Here is a 19,932-nt window from a genome sequence, read left to right as displayed (position 1 = left end):
GACATCTAAGGAGCACATTGGCTATCTTAGATCGTATCATCCTCCCCTTCTTGAAAAGAATTTGTCCTCGAATTCGAACCTTGCAAACATGGAAAGGACTGGGGAAAAGTATAAACTCATGAAGAGGCAAATATATGCATGGTAATGATAAAACAAGAAAGTGCCCATGCATTCCTTTGACCCAATTCTTCCTAATAGGCACAAAGACTCCTCTAAGAATCATGTAAAAAAATCATCACATAGAGTCATAAAATCTCCCAAGTAAGCACAAAGTATGACTCTTATGAACTTAATAAATAAAGAAAATGAATTAGGTAGTCCAAACATAGAACCATACCACATGTATAGAGCATATTTAGATCTACCAACTTTCTTATCATTCAAAGTCACTTCATGCCAAGAGTCAAAATAATCAAGCTCAAATTTCCATAGAGACCTTTTAATGCCTCCCTTATTTGATGCCTCTTCACGAGACTTGGATGTATGCTGAGACGGCATATCATCTCCACCCCTTTTTAGAAACAAAACATCAAGCATTTCATGCTTACAAACAATTGTGCATAGTAAAGACACTTCACAATTAGACTCATGCACCATTTTAAACCAAAGACCTCTACCACATGTATAAAAGTGAACACTCTTGAAGTATAAACAAACATCCTTAAGATCAACAAAGAACACATTTTCAAACAATATAATATGCACTTGGCTCAAACGCAAACCACAATCATAGAGTGAATCACTAGGATCAAGCACAAATGTTCTTCCCACATCATCTCTATGTTGACCATTTGGAAACTCACAACATGAATATAATAGCAAAATCAACAAATCATAGTCAATAAATACAAGGTTGCTACTATAAAAGTCAAGGGTATAGCCAATTACCACCATGACTTTAGAAAACCCAAAAATAAGTACTAACCAATCAAACGTACCATTATTGCCTTGGATAAGTATTGAAGTTTCAAAATCTTTTGTTGTCCCAAATGGTAGCGCCAAACATCTATCTCTCTTATGGTACCTCGTTTGATAATCCTTCACAAAGAAGTTCAATATATTAGTGAAGTCACCACAAGAAGATTTATCACATGTAAAATCAAAGAAGTTATTTCATGCTTCAAATTGATCATTTTTGCATTTCATCCTAGAAACATTTACAAAGCTTGACCAAAATGTATCCTCAGAGCGTAAAGCAGAGAAAGTAAAGAAGTTAGTACTAAAGCTAGCATCATTTAGCTCACTCCCTTTTTTTATCAAAAACCTCTTCATCCTTGGGCATATCATTAGGAATTGTCTTCTCAATTGCACCAAGTAGATATAAGCAAGAATCATTCACATTAAACTTTAAAGATTCAAATTCACTCTCAAACAAATAAGGTTTTTGACTTACTTGCAAACAAGAACAACTATCCAAGATGGATCCACAAAACTCATCAATTCACTTTCACTAACCAAGAGACTTTCATCCTCTCTCAAATTTTTACTCGCATAAGTGTTTCTTGTAGTAAAGGAAGAAATAAATTCATTTTCATTGCAAACATTCAAGAAAACACCTTCGAAATCATGATTCCCAACCAAACACACAACACTAGTTTGAAGCTTTAAAGTTCACAATCAATAACAAATTTAGCTCTCAAATCATATTCAACTAGTGTATTATCACAAATTTCCTTTTGCATTTCAACACAAAGTAAAGAATTATTAATATTACAAGTCGTATGACTACCACTCACAATCAAGTTATTAACAATGTCATTTGAAGTAATTAGAGAGTTAGAACTAGCCATTTTACCTTGAGAAGCAACTACAGAAACTTCCTTACCTTGATCGTTCAAATTTAAGCTCACTTGCTTACTTGAAGTAGGAGTTTCAATTTCCTTTTGTTCCTCTAATTCTTGAAGTCTTTCCCATTTTGAGTCATTTTCGTGCTCATTATAGGCATATAAATTTTATGATAATTAAATTCATAAAATTATTTGAACTATATTTTAAATTAAAGATATGTTAGTCCAAATAAATAATATGGGGTAATTATTTAAGTTCAATAAATACAGATTTAATAAATAGTCAAAATGCATTGGGCTAACCCATTCGGTTGGGCTATAAATGATGAGCCCACTTCATTAGGCCCAACATATCATCTTTCTAGTGGCTAATTTGGTGCCACGTGTTAAATAACATGGCACGCCAAATCAAACGGAAGAGCCAATAGGATCATGCCACATGTCAAAATGACAAGGCATGCTAAGACACATTAAAAGACCAATAAAACTATGCCACGTGTGCAAGGGACATGTTCTGACCAATCAAATGCGGCCTTGTCACACTTTAATTTGATTGGTCGATAAGAGTTTATTCTTATCATAACTCTTCCTTTCCACAACTATAAATAAAAGTCTACATAACTCAGAAAAGGGACCAGAAGTTATAATAAGAAGCAAGAGAGAGTTCGTGGATCACACGCCCCAAATTTCTCTACAAGTTTCAAGCTTCAAGCAATCAAGTTCAAGTTCAAGAAATCAAGTTCAAGCTCAAGAACGAAGAACAAATCAAGATTCAAGGAGTACAAGTTCAAATCAAAGTTCATACTAGTTGAATGCAAGATCATTATTCTTGTCAACAACTACATATTCAAGATCAAGCTCAACAGCCCTTGAATTTCATTAATATTGGAAAGAAGAATCAGAGGATTCATAGAGATTGTACACTCATATTATTTGAATCAAATACTACGATTATTGCGATATTTTTGGTCTCGATTATTTTCTCGATGCAATTTATTGTCTACAAATTCTGGCATGCTTAGTGGGACAATCTCTACCTCTCATCTCAACTTTTCAATCACCAAAGTCCAAAAACGTCCAAATGGCTTGAAAGAAAATCAACTCCAGATCAACATCCACCAAGGCTGCTAACTCCAAGTTCTATGCTGATGTGGAAAGTATCTTTGATGTTACCTTTGGAAGCTTTGGACCAGTTACGAGGAGAAAAGCAAGCTCTTTAGGAAAACAAGCACTCCAAGTGCCGTCCGCTTCAACCCCTATTTTCGGATCTTCATCCTTAAAAGGAGAAAGATCCTCTACGAACGTACTCGAAGGAGGAAGCGATATTGTTGAAAAGATCAAGAAAACTCTAGCTCTGCTTGACCTCTCCGGATCCAAGAACTCTTTTGTGAAAGAAGATGATAATATTCAAGTGATGGATCTTCCCCACTTATACCACATAGCGTGAGCCATTCGAGAATCAATTTGTGTGACAATCCATGCTACTCCCCATCATCTACAACAATCATGCAAGCCATGGTGACAAACACTTCATCTGTGGAAGAGCAGTTGGCAAACTTGACGGAAGCAATCACTGGCTTGACCAAGTGTATGCAAAACCAAGATGCTAGAATTGACAAACTAACAGACAAGGTGGGAATCTTGAAGGAAGAAGAATCCACCCATGCACCTGACAAGCTCCTAGAGGTTCTATAGAGTAATTCTCCCCCAAGACAAGTAGCATCCACTAAGGCTATCCATGTCTCATCTGAAGGGATGATTCCAATCGATCAACTGAAAAAGTTCATTGAAGGAACTATTAAAAACAAGTACGAAATTTCTACCAAGTCCTCTCTTACATACGTAAAGCCATATACTGCAAGGATGGATATGTTGAAGATGCCTAACGAATTCCAACCTCCAAAGTTTCAACAGTTTGATGGAAAAGGCAATCCAAAGCAACACGTGGCACACTTCGTTGAGCCATGCAACATTGCTGAGACTTATAGAGATTACCTCGTCAAGTAGTTTGTTCGCTTGCTAAAAAGAAATGCTTTTGATTGGTACACTGTCACGACCCAAAAAAAATCACAACTCGTGATGACACCTAACTCAACCCGCTAGGTAAGCCAACTGACATGAAAAATACAATATGACTGAGATAATAAGAAAATAGAGAAGAACTAATTGAATCTTTACAAGTTTACCAAGATCTGGTAGTACGAATCCCGAGCTTCTAAGATTTGGAATTTCAAAACTGATACAAAAAAATACACGTTCTGTTTGAAGGTTACATAAACAGATTAGCAATAATCTAAACTACCAAGGACAAGTGGCGGATATCCAAACGCACGAAGATCTTCCGAATCAGCACCCGATGTCACCAACAACTCCATTCCAAAATCTGCACGGAACGTGCAGAAGTGCAGCATCAGTACAACCAATCCCATGTACTGGTAAGTATTCGTCGAAGTAGTGACGAGGCTTTTAGTTAAAAAGATGCTTATTGCAATAACCTGTACAATAGTTTAACAGTAAAGAATTTCAAAGTATAATGTATAAAAGTATCATATGCAACTCGGTGAGACAGTCAATAATTGCTAAAAAGAACCACAGTAGAATTTCATGATCTTTCCTTGTACGAGATATATGTCAAAAATGTCAAATATCAAATTACATGGCACGGTAACATCCTTCGTGCTTTTATCTCATCCTCACCATGTATAAATAAATTTATGTAACAATTCTATTAGCACGACAACACCCTTCGTGCGTTCAACTCATCTTTCCCAAGTGATCGTATAACAGAGCCAACCAAATCTCAAGAACACAATAATTGGAATTACTAAGTAGGGGATGCGCAAGTAACAACAATATACAAGGATACACATGTGGGTCACAATAAAGGACTAAATAGAAAGCACGTGAGTAACAACAACAATTGGAAAACAGGAGGTATCAACTTCAATTAACTACCATATTGGAAGCCTAAAATACAAATATAACAATTAAGAAGAAAACACATGTTCTTTACAAGTTAACAAGTAAGGGCATGAATGGCTAGCATGGTGGAATGCTTATACTAAAATGCAACAGAATAGATACAACATGAGTATAAATATAAAAGCAGGAATAGACATGGTAATTGCAAGTTAAGCAAGTAAAAGACATGGACAGTTCAACAACAATTGTGATAACGGTCAAATATAGGACAATAACAACAAGTCACTCCAAATATGTAAATACAACAACACAGCTCCGTATACACGGGAAACATATATCACATCATAATGCATGTCCCTCGTCCTCACCTGCACGGAAACACCCTTCGTGCCATGACCTCACCATAACATAGAAACATAAAAATATAAATGAAATGGCACGACATCACCCTTCATGCTTTACACTCTTCCTCACATGATAATGAATAAAAATGGCACCGCATCACCTTTCGTGCTTTACACTCTTCCTCACATGATAATGAATATAAAATGGCATGGTAACACCCTTCGTGCTATACACTCTTCCTCACATGATAATGAATATAAAATGGCACGCCAATGTATTCTTACAATTTTCATCTCGTTGATCAAGTTATAACAAACTAAGTCTTGATATCTATCATTTAATTTTATGTCCTCAGTATGTAAGAGTCAAGTAAGGTATTAAGCAGAATGTCACCAAAATTTTACAAATAGAATTATAACATAATACACCTCCCGAGCATGAAACCCTCGCACATACATATACGCTCGTCACCTCATATATGTATTACCCCCGCATGTAGCATACAAATGAAAACTAGGAGGAAAAATTCCCTCAACAAAGCTAGGCAAAATACTTACCTCAATTTGGCTAATCCAATACTAAATTTAGCCTTTTCCTCTACAAATTCGCCTCCGCTCGACTTAATCTAGCCAATGACGACTTGAATACACCACACAATACAAGAAAAAACAATTTTAATTAATAAAGCTATAATTTTTATTCAATTTCTAAAAAGTCAAACCCCGGGCCCGCCTGGTCAAAACCCGGGTCCAAAGGTAGGTATTGACTACCCATAGCCCCACGAATCCAAATATGTGTTTTGTTTTCAAATCTGAGTCTTATTCGACTCTCAAATCTCAAATTTTCATTTTCCAAAACTTTGACAAAATTCCCAAATTTTTCCATAGTTTTCCCATGAATTTGATGTTAAATATTGTATAAAATCATGAAATATAGTTGTAAGTTGATTAAAGATACTTACCTAATGATTTGGTATGAAAATCCTCTCTCAAAATTGCCTCGCCTCGAAGCTAGGGTTCAAAAATATGAAAAATGAAGCAAAAACTCGGAATTCTCAGCACTTAACAGGCTGCAGATGTCGCATTTGCGAACAAAACTTCGCATTTGCGAATGAATAGTATTTTCGCAATTGCCATAATAGATTGGCAATTGCGGATGAAAAATGTTTCCGAAATTACCATAAAAGGTTGGCAATTACGGATGAACAGTGTTTTCGTAGTTGCCATAAAATGTTCGCAATTGCGAATGAACAGTGTCACACCAGAAACCAGCAAAACCCAAACTTCTCCGAAATGATCCGAAACCACCCCGAAACTCATCCGGAACCTCTCGGACACAAACCATATATGAATTTCAATCATAAAACACGCTACCGACCTGCTCACGCACTCAAAACACTGAAAAGAGGTCGTCTTAACTCGATATTTACCATGGTCAAACTTTCAAATTTCTTAACTTTACTAGTCTCTCAACCAATGATCCAAAAATACACCCAAGCCCCTCGGGACTCCAAAACAAAAGTGCACACCAGTCTAAAAACATCATACGAATTAGTTCGCGTGATAAAATCACCAAAATAACACCTAGAACTACGAATTGGATACCAAATCAAATGACATTTTCAAAAAAGCTTTGAAATCTCTATTTTTACCACCGGACGTCCAAATCACGTCAAACCGACTCTGTTTCCCACCAAATTTCATAGATAAGTCAAAAATATTATATTGGACCTATACCGGGCTCTGAAACCAAAATACGGATCCGGTATCAGCAATGCCAAACATTCAATCAATTCTTAAAAATATTATTTTTCAGACTTTTAATTTTCAATAAAAATTCGTAACTCAAGTTAGGGACCTCAGAATTCGATTATGGGCATATGCCCAGATCCCATATTTCAATACGAACCCACCAGGACCATCAAAATACGGGTCCGAGTCCATTTACTCAAAACATTGACTGAAATCAACTAAAATTAACTTTTAGGCAAAAATTCTTATTTTTATCAGTTTTGCTTTAGCGTATAAGCCTCCCAGGTCAATACTCAAACTGCACACGCAAATCAAGAAAGTCTAGAATGAGGCTCTAAAGGCTTCGAAACACAGAGTTTGGTCCTAAATCACCGAGCGAAGTGCAAATACTCAAAAGGACCGGTCGGGTCGTTACATTCTACACTACTTAAACACACGTTCGTCCTCGAACATGCCAGGAGTCATTCCAAAGCTATCAAATCACGGTGTAACCTTACTATGCATAACCCCGGGGTGATCCCACATCACCCTGTTCCACATAAGCCCGCCAACACAACACAATTAGAGATCCTTATTTCAACCTTGGTCCTGAAACCTTAGAACTCAATCTCTATCATCTAGAATTCATTGCAAGACCCGAATCCCACATCTACACACTGTATAAGTCTGAACAAGCTGTATCAAGTCACAACCATAACCCAAGATGTAATCACATGATATACCCCATCACTTCGACACTCACAATAGAATCTACTGACCACCATTACTACCCAAAACAAATCCAAAATAAATCTAGTGCCGGTAGCAAACCTCATATCGATTAGAACCTCGTTCAAAACCTTCATACCCTACCGATGATGAAAGAAACACGCATAACCACTTAACCACTCATCTGATCAATAAGCCAAGAAACTCTTTCGCCTGACCAGGGCTATTGTCCACATCCTAAACAAAATATAGTGTTATTCTTCCAAACCTTCCTCATCCCAATACGATAGCGCAAATCTCAGGTCTAGAAACCTCATCTCAGCCAATACGAGCAGCCACACACAACCCGATTCTATACACTAACAAGTAATAATTCAGACATGACAGATAACAGTAAGAAAACTAAATAAGAAAACTACTAAGCAAGTTAAGCAAGCAGGGAAATTTTAGCATGTTACTAAGAACTATTTTCAACAGGGTGAAAGAAATATACACGAAATAGAAATAAGGAGCCACATTTCATCACTGTACTGTTGCAGCGTGCGACCCGATCCCATCATATCTATATATATAGGGTACCCTTCGAGCCATAATGCTCGGGTCACTGATCACATGTGCATCAATATCAAGCGCAACTGAGTGCAAAAAATATAACAGTGGGAAATATTATTGGGAACAAACAATACTGAGAAAGACAAGCACAACTATGGTGCAATAAGAAAATCATCATCACAAATGCTACCTCGCCCATAATGCCTTGAGGCCTAAACTGAATCGTAATACGTGTGTAAAGAATCACGTAACACTTACAACCCGTCATAGTATGAGAGAGAAATATATATCATAAACCAAGTGTTACATCTCGCGTTTTCATACGTTAAAAGTTTCGTCTTCAGTTAATTGACATAGACTCGGGGATGAGATCATCATGACGTTAAGGTATATATGCTATTTATAACAAGCGATAAAGAAGTGTCATGAAGGATAAAGGGTACACGAATTAAAGAAAACGAGTTTCATTGAAAGTGGCCAATTTGGGATAAAATACGGGTCAAGCGAAAATACCCGATAATTATTGAGTAGTACCATGCAAGGTACCATATGACTACGGTAGTATAATGTATAAAGTATATATGAAGTATATTAAAAATAAGTAGAATTTTAAGTAATTTTTGGCAATTTTTAAATTATACGGGTAATTGGTTAATTACCGGATAATGAAACATTACCCAGTTAACTAATAAGTGGATACAAATTAACAAAATTGCACCCCAAAAGAAACGTGGAAGCCAACCACCTTCCAAACAATGACTCATAGTCACATTTGGAGTAGGTGGCTACCTAAGGATTAATTAACATTTAATAAGTAGCTTACTACTTCCTTTTTGACAAGAGAACAAAAGATGTTCTTAATTAAAAAGTAAGAAACGTTAGTTCTTTGTTCTTAGTTATCTCATTTTAGGATCAGAACACACCATGAATCATTGATTGATATATTAATCTTAGATCAAAAGAAACATTTGAAGCAGAAGCAAAATTTCATTTAAAAAAAGCTTCATAGATCAGAAGCAATTTTCATTCAAAAATTCAAAGAAGCACAAGCTTAGTTTCGTTCAAAGTATTTCAGCATAATTCCATCAAAATTTTGCGGTTACAAAAGAGTACGGTGAAATATTCAAGAATATTATACGGAGTTTTCCTTACTCCAGGTATGTTTAGGTCATCCCTTCTTTCTTTTGGCATGATCCAAATTATACAGAAGAAACGAGAAAACACACAGTTTCCATAAATTACTCTATTCATAGAAATAGTAGGGGTGTCTATATTCTTGATTTCCCCATGAGAATTATTATTATCTTCTGTTCATGGGTCTCAGAATAATACGCAGTTGAAAAAGTTTACCCAGAAGGAATATTGAGATTATTATGTGTTTTTCATGCATTTCACCCATTTATATATGTGTATTGACCCATGACCAGATGACGTTATATACGCGTATATATGTAAATATATGTATATGGGATATGGGAAAAGGTTACGACGTTATATATGCACCACCACCTAATCAGTTGGTATATGTTGATCATGTTGCCCATAGTGGCCGAAACGATATGATGGGATGCCCTCGGTGGCTTGATGATATTATGTACACTCATACCTATGCATGACATGACATTTATACGCACGTGCATACCATTATGAATGTTTCAGAATTTACAAAGTTATTCAGATTTAAAGACGTGTTTCTTTATTCCATGTTTCATCTATGTCTTTTACGTACTAATTTTTATTCCTTACATACTCAGTACATTTTTCATACTGACTCCCTATTTCATGGGGCCTGTATTTCATGCCCACAGGTTCAGGTAGGTAAGCTGACGGTCCCCCTTTTTAGGATCCCTGATCAGCAAGAGTTGGCGTGCTCCTCTTAATCTGGAGCTGCTTTTGCTTTTGGTACGATACGTTTTTATATATACATGGGTATGATGTGGCTCAGTCCCATCTTTGTACAGTTATTTTTCTATTAAAGATCTGTAGATAGTATGTCTAGTTAGGTTGTATGTGGCCTTGTCGGCTTTCAGTTTTGGATGTATAGTTGTCTATAGCAGCCTTGCTGGCTCGCCCACTGTATTTTGCATGTATATGTACATATGCCTTATTGGCAGGTTTCCTTCATGTATGTTATTTTCATAATTCAGTAGATGTTATTCAGGTTCATGTCTTAGATGATTGCTTAGGGGTGTTTGATAGGTAGGACTCAAGCACCCATCGCGGCCCATCGGTTTGGGTCGTGACGAAAGTGGTATCAAAGCAGTTCTGTCCTAGGGTTATCTATAGACCGTGTCTAGTGGAGTCTTGTTTATGGGTGTGTTGTGCACCACACTTATAGACAGGAGGCTACAAGACATATATGATGTTATCCTCTCTTTCTATCTCAAATCATGCGATACAAGAATTCATGTTCCTAACGATATGTTATATTTTAGCGATGCCTCCAACGAGTACGGCCACCCAGAAGGGAAAGTCCGTGATTGGTGGGACTACTAGTCGAGCGCCACGAGTTACCAAGTCTCGGGGAGAGTCTCATGGTGAAGTTCCATCTCAGACTTCACATATTTTCCATTTCCAGAAGAGCTCCGAGGGGCACCAGCTCCAGTTCCCGTCCTTGTACATTCAGCAACTCAGCCAGATACACTGGGTCAGGGGATGAGAGATGTTATTCAGCTATTAACTCGATTAGTAGCCGTGCAGGCTCGACACCAGGAAATAGGTATTGGTCATGCAGATAGGTTTGTCAGTGCGAGGGTTCTGACTTCATTAATTTAGACCCTCCGGTATTCACTGGGGTAGATCCGAATAAGGACCCTCAGGTATTTATTGATAGTGTGCAAAGGACATTACGGGTAATGAAGGCCACTGCGACTGAGTTAGTTGAGCTGGCTTCCTATAGACTTCGAGATGTTGCAGTTAATTAGTACGAGTCTTGGGAATTGTCTAGAGGCGAGGATGCCTCTCCAGCAGTATGGTAGGAGTTTACAGAAGCTTTTCTTCGTCATTATCTGCCACCAGAGCTTAGGCGGGCCAGAGTTGATAGGTTCTTGACCCTTCGACAAGGTTACATGAGTGTTCGGGAGTACATTCTTCAGTTTGATTCATTGTCTAGGTATGCTCCCACTATTATATCTAAGATGGAGGATCGGATTCACCGGTTCGTGATGGGATTAGAACCTCACTTGCTTAACGATTATATGTCGGTCTCACTTTAGCCAGACATGGATATTTCTCATATTTAGGCATACACTCAGGGTGTAGACGAGCGTAAACAAAAATATAGGGCCGATCGTGAGCATGATAGATCCCAGAATAAGAGAGTGAGGTCTTCGCGTCCTTCAGCTAGCGCACCCCCTCAGTTTGGTGGTAAGAGATTTTATCATTCCACATATTCAGGGTCTGGTCAGAATTTCAGGGCCTCAGGTTCTCAGTATAGGGGTGAGCCAAATTAGATGAGGCCGCCTTTGCCACGATGTGCTCAATGTGGTAAGTAGCATATTGGGTAGTGCCATATGGGATTAGGTGTTTGTTATACTTGTGGTTATCCGGGCCACGTTATGAGGGATTGTCCGATGAGAGGTGATGCAAGCATAGCTCAGCCAGCAGGATCTGTAGCTAGTTTGTCATCATTAGTATGCCCCATGGGCAAGGTCCACAAGCACCAATGAGTTGTGGTAGAGGCACAGGCGGAGCATCTAGCTCGAGCAGTCCTCAGAACCATATTTATGCGTTGGCAGGATGATAGGACCAGGAGTCATCGCCTGATATTGTTACAGGTATATTATCAGTCTCCTCATATGATGTATATGCACTGATTGACTCAGGTTGCACCTTATCATACGTTACTCCGTTGGTTGCTAGTAAGTTTGAAATAAAACATGAATTGGTTAAACCTTTTGAGGTGTCTACACATGTTGGGGACTCAGTGATAGCTAAGTAAGTATATATGGGTTGTATAATAATAGTTCATGATCGATCTACCGTAGTAGACTTAATCTAGTTAGATATGGTAGAATTTGATGTTATAATGGGCATGGATTGGTTGGATTCTTATCATGCCAACGTTGATTGTAGAGCAAAGATAGTCCGATTTCAATTTCCAAGGGAGCCTATTTTGGAGTGGGAAGGTAATACGGCGTCGCCGAGAGGTAGATTTATTTCCTATCTCAAGGTGAGGAAGATGATCAGAAAGGCTATATTTATCACTTAGTTCGGGTTCAGGATATAGAAGTGGAGTCACCAACCATTCAGTCCATTCCTATGGTTAATGAATATCCCGATGAGCTCCCAGGTCTCCGCCAGAGCGAGAAATTGAGTTTGCTATTAACCTACTACCAGATACTCACCCAATATCTATTCCTCCCTATAGAATAGCCCCCACAAAGCTAAAAGAGTTGAACGAACAACTAAACGACTTGCTTGAAAAAGGCTTTATCAGACTAAGTACATCACTGTGAGGATCACCTGTGTTATTTGTAAGGAAGTGAGCATGGTTCCTTACGGATGTGTATTGATTATAGACAGTTGAATAAGGCGACGATAAAAAATAAGTACCCGCTCCCGAGGATTGATGATTTATTTGATCAGTTGCAAGGTGCCAAGTGTTTTTCAAAGATAGACTTGAGGTCCGGGTACCATCAGGTAAAGGTTAAGGATGAAGATATTCCAAAGACAACATTCAGGACCAGAAACGGGCACTTTGAGTTTTGTGTTATGTCATTCGGTTTGACCAATTCCCAATTGTATTCATGGATTTGATGAACCGTGTGTTCGGGCCCTTTTTAGATCTGTTCGTAATTGTATTTATCGATGATATATTGGTGTATTCTTGTTCAGAGGCTAAGCATGCAGTTCATCTGCGTACTGTGCTCAGAGTTCTACAAAAAGGGAAGTTGTATGCCAAATTCTCTAAGTGTGAATTCTGGTTAAACTCTGTAGCTTTCCTTGGGCATTTCGTTTCGAGTGAAGGCATCCGGGTGGAAACACAAAAAATTGAGGCAATAAAGACTTGGCCTAGACCCACGACACCGACGGAGGTTCATAGATTTCTTGGTTTGGCAGGTTATTACAGGAGATTTGTAGAGGGATTTTCTTCCCTTTCATCACCTTTGACAAAGTTGACTCAGAAGGGAGAAAAGTTTCAATGGACTGATGCTTGCGAACAGAGTTTCCAGACATTAAAGGACAAATTAACGTCAACACTAGTTCTAACGCTTCCAGAAGGGACCGATGGTTACGTTATCTATTGTGACACTTCAAGGGTTAGGTTGGGTTGTCTGCTGATGCAACATGGTAAGGTTGTGTCTTATGCTTCTAGGCAACTAAGAAAGCACGAGAAGAACTACCCGACCCACGATTTAGAGTTAGCTGCGGTGATTCATGCACTAAAGACATGGATGCACTACTTGTATGACATTCATATTGATATCTATACGGATCATAAGAGCCTCCAGTACATCTTCAAGCAAAAGGAATTGAATCTACATCAAAGAAGATGGTTGGAGCTATATAAAGACTATGACGTTGATATTTTATACCATCCAGGGAAGGCGAACGTAGTATCCGACGCCCTCAGCCGTAGATCTATGGGTAGCCTATCGCATTTATAGCCAAAAAAGAGGGGAATAGCCCATGAGGTTCATCAGCTAGCTAGTCTTGGAGTTTGGTTACTAGACTCAGGTGATATTGGAATTGCTGTTCAGGATACGACAACATCCTCTTTAGTAACTGAAGTAAAGGAACGCCAGTACGAGGATTCTATGTTAGTTCATTATAGGGATACCACCCCTCAAAAGGAGAAGACACCATTTGAAATTACAGAAGATGGGGTCCTCAAATATCGAGGAAGATTATGTGTGCCTAATGTAGCAGGGCTACGTCGGCAGGTTATGGGAGAAACTCACTATTCTCGTTGTTCTATCCATCCAGGAGCAACAAAGATGTATCATGATATCAGGGAAGTGTATTGGTGGGACGGAATGAAAAAAGATATAGCAGAATTTGTTGCTTAGTGTCCTAACTATCAGCAGGTCAAGATTGAGCATAAAAAACCCGGTGGGTTATTGCAAGCTATGGAGATTCCGACTTGGAAATAAGAAGTAATCAATATAGACTTCATCGTAGGTTTACCTCGTACCCAGCGTAAGTTCTACTTGATTTGGGTGATTGTTGATAGGCTTACAAAGTCAACCCATTTTTTGTCTGTTAGGACTACATATTCCTCAGAGGATTATGCAAGGCTTTATATAAGGAGATAGTACGACTGCATGGTGTCCCCATATCTATTATCTCGGATTGAGGAGCTCAATTTACAGCTAACTTCTAGAGGTCCTTCCAAAAAGGATTAGGGACTCAAGTAAGTCTTAGTACAACATTTCATCCCCAGACAGACGGATAGGCTAAGTGTATTATTCAGACATTGGAGAATATGTTACGAGCTTGTGTAATAGACTTCAAAGGTAGCTGGGATGATCATCTGCCACTTATTGAGTTCGCGTATAATAATAACTACCATTCCAACATTCAGATGGCTCCATACGAAGCTCTTTACGGAAGAAAGTGTAGGTCGCCTATAGGGTGGTTTGATGTTGGAGAATCTGAATTACATGGACCAGACCTGGTTCAGCGAGCCATAGAAAAAGTAAAGTTGATTCGAGATCAGCTATTGACAGCTTAGAGTCATCAGAAGTCATATTCTGATGTGCGGCGACAAGATTTAGAGTTCGGGATTGATGTTTGGGTATTCTTAAAGGTGTCACCTATGAAGGGTGTGATGAGATTTGGAAAAAAGGGCAAACTTAGCCCACAGTATGTTGGGCCTTATAGGATCATTCGGAGATTGGACCAAGTATCTTATGAGTTAGAATTACCCTCAGAATTGGAGTTTGTCCATTCGGTTTTTCATGTATCTATGTTACGGAAGTACATTGCCAATCCTACCTGAGTGGTGCCCACGGATGATGTACAAATTACAGAGGACTTGTCATACGAGGAAATTCTAGTTGCCATCTTAGACTGACAAATCTGCAAGCTACGGAATAAGGAGGTAGCCTCCGTGAAAGTACTTTGGAGGAACAACAATGTGAAAGAAATAACTTGGGAAGGCGAGGAAGACATAAAGTCTAGATATCCCTACTTATTTCCTCCTCTAGAGAAGGGTCCGACTGAGACGTCATAACCATAAGGTACGTGTATAAATTCTTGTGTTGGTTATTGTCATTGGTCGTGTGAGGCCATTGCCGTTTTTCATTATTATGGTCCTGTGTGGCGTTGGATTATTAAGCTTTAACGGTGAGAGTTGGTAGTAGTGTTGTTACAAAGGCGAACCTGCCAAAGTTATATAAATCACGTGGAGTTGAACATTCGAGGACGAATGTTTTTAAGGGGGAGGATGTTACATCTTACATTTTCGTACGTTAAATTTTTTGTCTTCAGTTAATTGACATAGACTCGGGGATGAGATCATCTTTACGTTAACATATTTATGCTATTTATAACAAGCGATAAATAAGTATCATGAAGGATAAAGGGTGCACGAATTAAAGAAAATGAGTTTCGTTGAAAGTGGCCAATTTGGGATAAAATACGGGTCAAGCGAAAATATCCGATAATTATTGAGTAGTACCATGCAAGGTACCATATGACCACAGTAGTATAATGTATAAAGCATATATGAAGTATATTAAAAATAAGTAGAATTTTAAATAATTTATGGAAAATTTTTAATTATGCGGGTAATTGGTTAATTACCGAATAACGAAACATTACCTAGTTAACTAATAAGTGGATAAAAATTAATAAAATTACACCCCAAAAGAAACGTGGCAGCCAACCACTTTCCAAACAATGACTCATGGTCACGTTTGGAGTAGGTGGCTACCTAAGGGTTAATTGACATTTAATAAGTAGCTTACTACTTCCTTTTTGACAAAAGAACAAAAGATGTTCTTAATTAAAAAGTGAAAAACGTTAGTTCTTAGTTCTTAGTTATCTCATTTTAGGATCAGATCACACCATGAATCATTGATTGATATATTAATCTTAGATCAAAAGACACATTTGAAGCAGAAGCAAAATTTCGTTTAAAAAAAGCTTCATAGATCAGAAGCAATTTTCGTTCAAAAATTTAAAGTAGCAGAAGCTTAGTTTCGTTCAAAGTATTTCAGCATAATTCCATCAAAGTTTTACGGTTACAAAAGAGTACGGTGCAATCTTCAAGAATATTATATGGAGTTTTCCTTACTCCAGGTATGTTTAGGCCATCCCTTCTTTCTTTTGGCATGGTCCAAATTATACAGAAGAAACGAGCAAACACACAATTTCCATAAATTACTCTTTTCATAGAAATAGTAGGGGTGTCTATATTCTTGATTTCCCCATGAGAATTATTATTATCTTCTGTTCATGAGTCTCAGAATAATACGCAGTTGAAAAAGTTTATCCGGAAGGAATATTGAGATTATTACGCATTTTTCATGTATTTCACCCATTTATACATGTGCATTGACCCCTGACCAGATGGCGTTATATACGTGTATATATGTAAATATATGTATGTCGCGCCCCTTTTTTTCCTTCTTGACGGGGAAGTCTGGGTTTCGACATTCATGGGGGAAATAACTCGTTTCCTTTTGAGAATTGGGTATTTGAAGAGTCTCTACCTAATGGATTATGGTGCGTTAGGGCACTTTGATCAATTAACTCATGGACTAGTTTGCATTACTAGATATTTAGGGTAATGGCTCAAAATAACCTTGAGGGGAAGGTGTTAGGCACTCCTCGCGGTCCACAACAGTGGGTCCCGTCCGAATTTAAACTATGTGAATTAGTCATTTTAGCAAATAAACAGTTTTAACACGTTCTTGCAAGTAAAGGCACGTTTTGACATCCTAAGTACATGTATGGTTCAAGTAATGAAAACAAGGGAAAAGGATTGAACATATGTAAAGAGAAGTAAATTCATCTAAAACATATAGGAATTGGGAAAAGAGGGGTCCTAGGTTGGTTAGCTTATAGGATCATACCCACACAATGCCCGGTAAACACTCTTCAACGAGGAGCTACACGTGACATTAGCGCGTAGTCATCATATCGTTACTACCCAATTCCCTCCGCTTAGTCATAACCTAAAGTGTTCTAGCAACCTTTAAAGATATCCTATCAGTGCACTACCCATCCCTTCCTTATGGCCCTGGAGGTAGTCGTGACCTCTAATTTAGGTAGTTTCTAGACCATCCTAAGGTACTTAAAGGAAAAAAATCTAGGCGTCAATCAAAATAGTTAGGACTGCATTTAAAGAGGGAACAATTAAAGGCTCACATTTACCTCCATAAATATAACAAGTAAGTACACGTCTCAAACAACAGTTTCAGGCACTTAAAAACCTTAGAACATGATATCTAGGTGAGCAGAAAGTATACAACATTGAATTAGGACCAGAGTGTCAAAGAATTGGATCCTACTGGACTACCGATTTTAGACCTGTTGATTATGAGCAATCACTGGTAACAGAACACAGTTTTGTAGTTTATAGAATTTTAATCGCCCTATAGGCTTGCCTAAGTGCGTAACAGTGATGTCCTAAGAGCATGATATCTATATTGATTAGGAATGCAGTAAAACAGTAAAACGATTTTTAAACGGCAATTTGGGATCCTATGGACATGTTTTCTAGCGGTATTAATTGAGGCAGCGTTTGAAAACCTTTTTAAGAAGCGACAGATTTATTTAATTAAACCACTTCAAAATATATAACCACGAATTGAACTGACTTTCTAACTAAACTGTTTAAGTCCTATAGGCATGATTTTTAGTTAAGCAAGGCAAAACAAACAACATTCATTTAACCAAAGCGAAACCCCTATAGGCAGCTGATTTTTAACCCTATAGGCATGATCTCTATTATTAAAGCCATTTTAGATCCTATAGGCGTGGTTTCTAATTGTGTGGAAGTAAAGAAAACATAACAAACACATTTGAATCAACATGGACCCTATAGGCATGGTATCTACCCAATTTACCCAATATATATAACTACCCTCCCTTTTTCACTAATCACCCCACTATTTATTTACAATAATTATTACAGACCAATGAATTGAATAAAAATTAAAGAACAGAAATTAATCTATAGGGAGCCTGAAGTAGGCCCAAATGATTTCCATGCCAATAGCCTAAAATGCCCAATGTTCATAGCCAATTCTATGTCTTGGTGTGTCAGAGTTCCCTAAGGACCTTAAGGATCCCGGGCAGTGCTCACACCTAGACCTTTCTCAAATAACAACTGATTTAAGTGCAGTGTGGAAATTCTAGCCCTGACATGCCAGAGTTCAGAGAGATCTCAAGGGTCTCAAGGCAATACACATATCAGAGGGACAGAACCTAGTATTTTAAGAGTAAGTGGAAGTGTATAGTAGTTTGAAAAAGTTTAATAGAAAGGTCTTAGGACTGAAAAAAACTTCTGAAAACCAATTAGTGCTAAAAAGTTTGAGGGAAAGTGTGAAGAAAACAATTCTCCATCAGAACACAAGTCATAAAACAAGTTTTAGGAACCACTTTCACACAAGGGGATATGTCACGACCCCAAAACCGACCCGATCGTGATGGCACCTATCGTGAAACTAGGCCAGCCGTCACAACTCCCGAATCAACCATTTTTCAATAAAAGTTATTTTTTTACCATTTATAAACAATAGTTCTCATAATGAAAATTTTTAAAGAAAAGTGCGAAATAATTACACAAGCCCGACATCGAGGTGTCACTAGTCATGAGCATCTACCAAGGTCTGAATACAACAAGAGTCTAAAAATGTACTAAATACAGTAATGAAAAATGAGGGAGGAAAGTAGTGCTGCGAACGTCGTGCAGCCACCTAGCTAACTCCGACGACTCCGCCTCCGAGCAATCAACACCCGCTACCGGGTTCCAAAATACTTGAATCTGTACACGAGGTGCAGGGACTAATGTGAGTACTCAAACCCAGTAAGTAATAAGAGTAAATAAAGACTGAGCAGTAGGAAACGATGAATCCACATTTATGATAAACTCAATAAGCACAACAGGCTTTCAAATAGAATATGAGTCAATCGTCTCATTTAAAATCCATCTTTTGGTAAAAATTATTTAAAAATGCTTTACAATAGTTTCAGTAAAGGTTCAATACCATATATAATAAAAGAGATAAAAATCATAATCTGCCCCTCGGGCAAACCATAGTTCGTATACAGCCCCTCGGGCAAAACAGAAATCATAAACACCTCATATCATAAAAGTCTTAGTGGAAATAACAAAGCCAAAATCAGTGATTAAATACCGAATATCTCATAAAAACTCCAGCTTAAATGAAAGTTGTTTGAAAGCATTTGTTCAACATTTTCAACAGAGGCTCAGTATAAAGAGGAGTGGAAACAACAATTTCATAAAAAAGCCCCTCGGGCAAAGCATCACTCATATATGTATACAGCCCCTCGGGCAAAGCATCACTCATATATGTATACAGCCCCTCGAGCAAGCCTCTCAGTCATTCGAGACTCAACTCTCATCAATCAGCGCTCACACTCAGCACTCATGCTCAATAGGTACCATATAATAACCGCTTCAGCATGCAACCCGATCCATATATATAGCCGATTGCGCTAACTGGGGGTGTGCAGATTCCGAAGGGGCTCCTACAGCCCAAACGCTACGTGCAGCCCGATCCATACACACACACACACAGATATATATATATATATATATATATATATATATATATATATATATATATATATATATATATATATATATAGGCATGCAGCCCGATCCATAAATATATAATCCTCACAACCAGGCCCTCGGCCTCTCTCAATCATTAACCTTACCATCAGAC

The sequence above is a fragment of the Nicotiana tabacum genome, chromosome 11 (genome assembly GCF_000715075.1).
Source record: "Nicotiana tabacum cultivar K326 chromosome 11, ASM71507v2, whole genome shotgun sequence".
Lineage (NCBI taxonomy): Eukaryota > Viridiplantae > Streptophyta > Magnoliopsida > Solanales > Solanaceae > Nicotiana > Nicotiana tabacum.
This window is presented reverse-complemented; position numbering follows the sequence as displayed.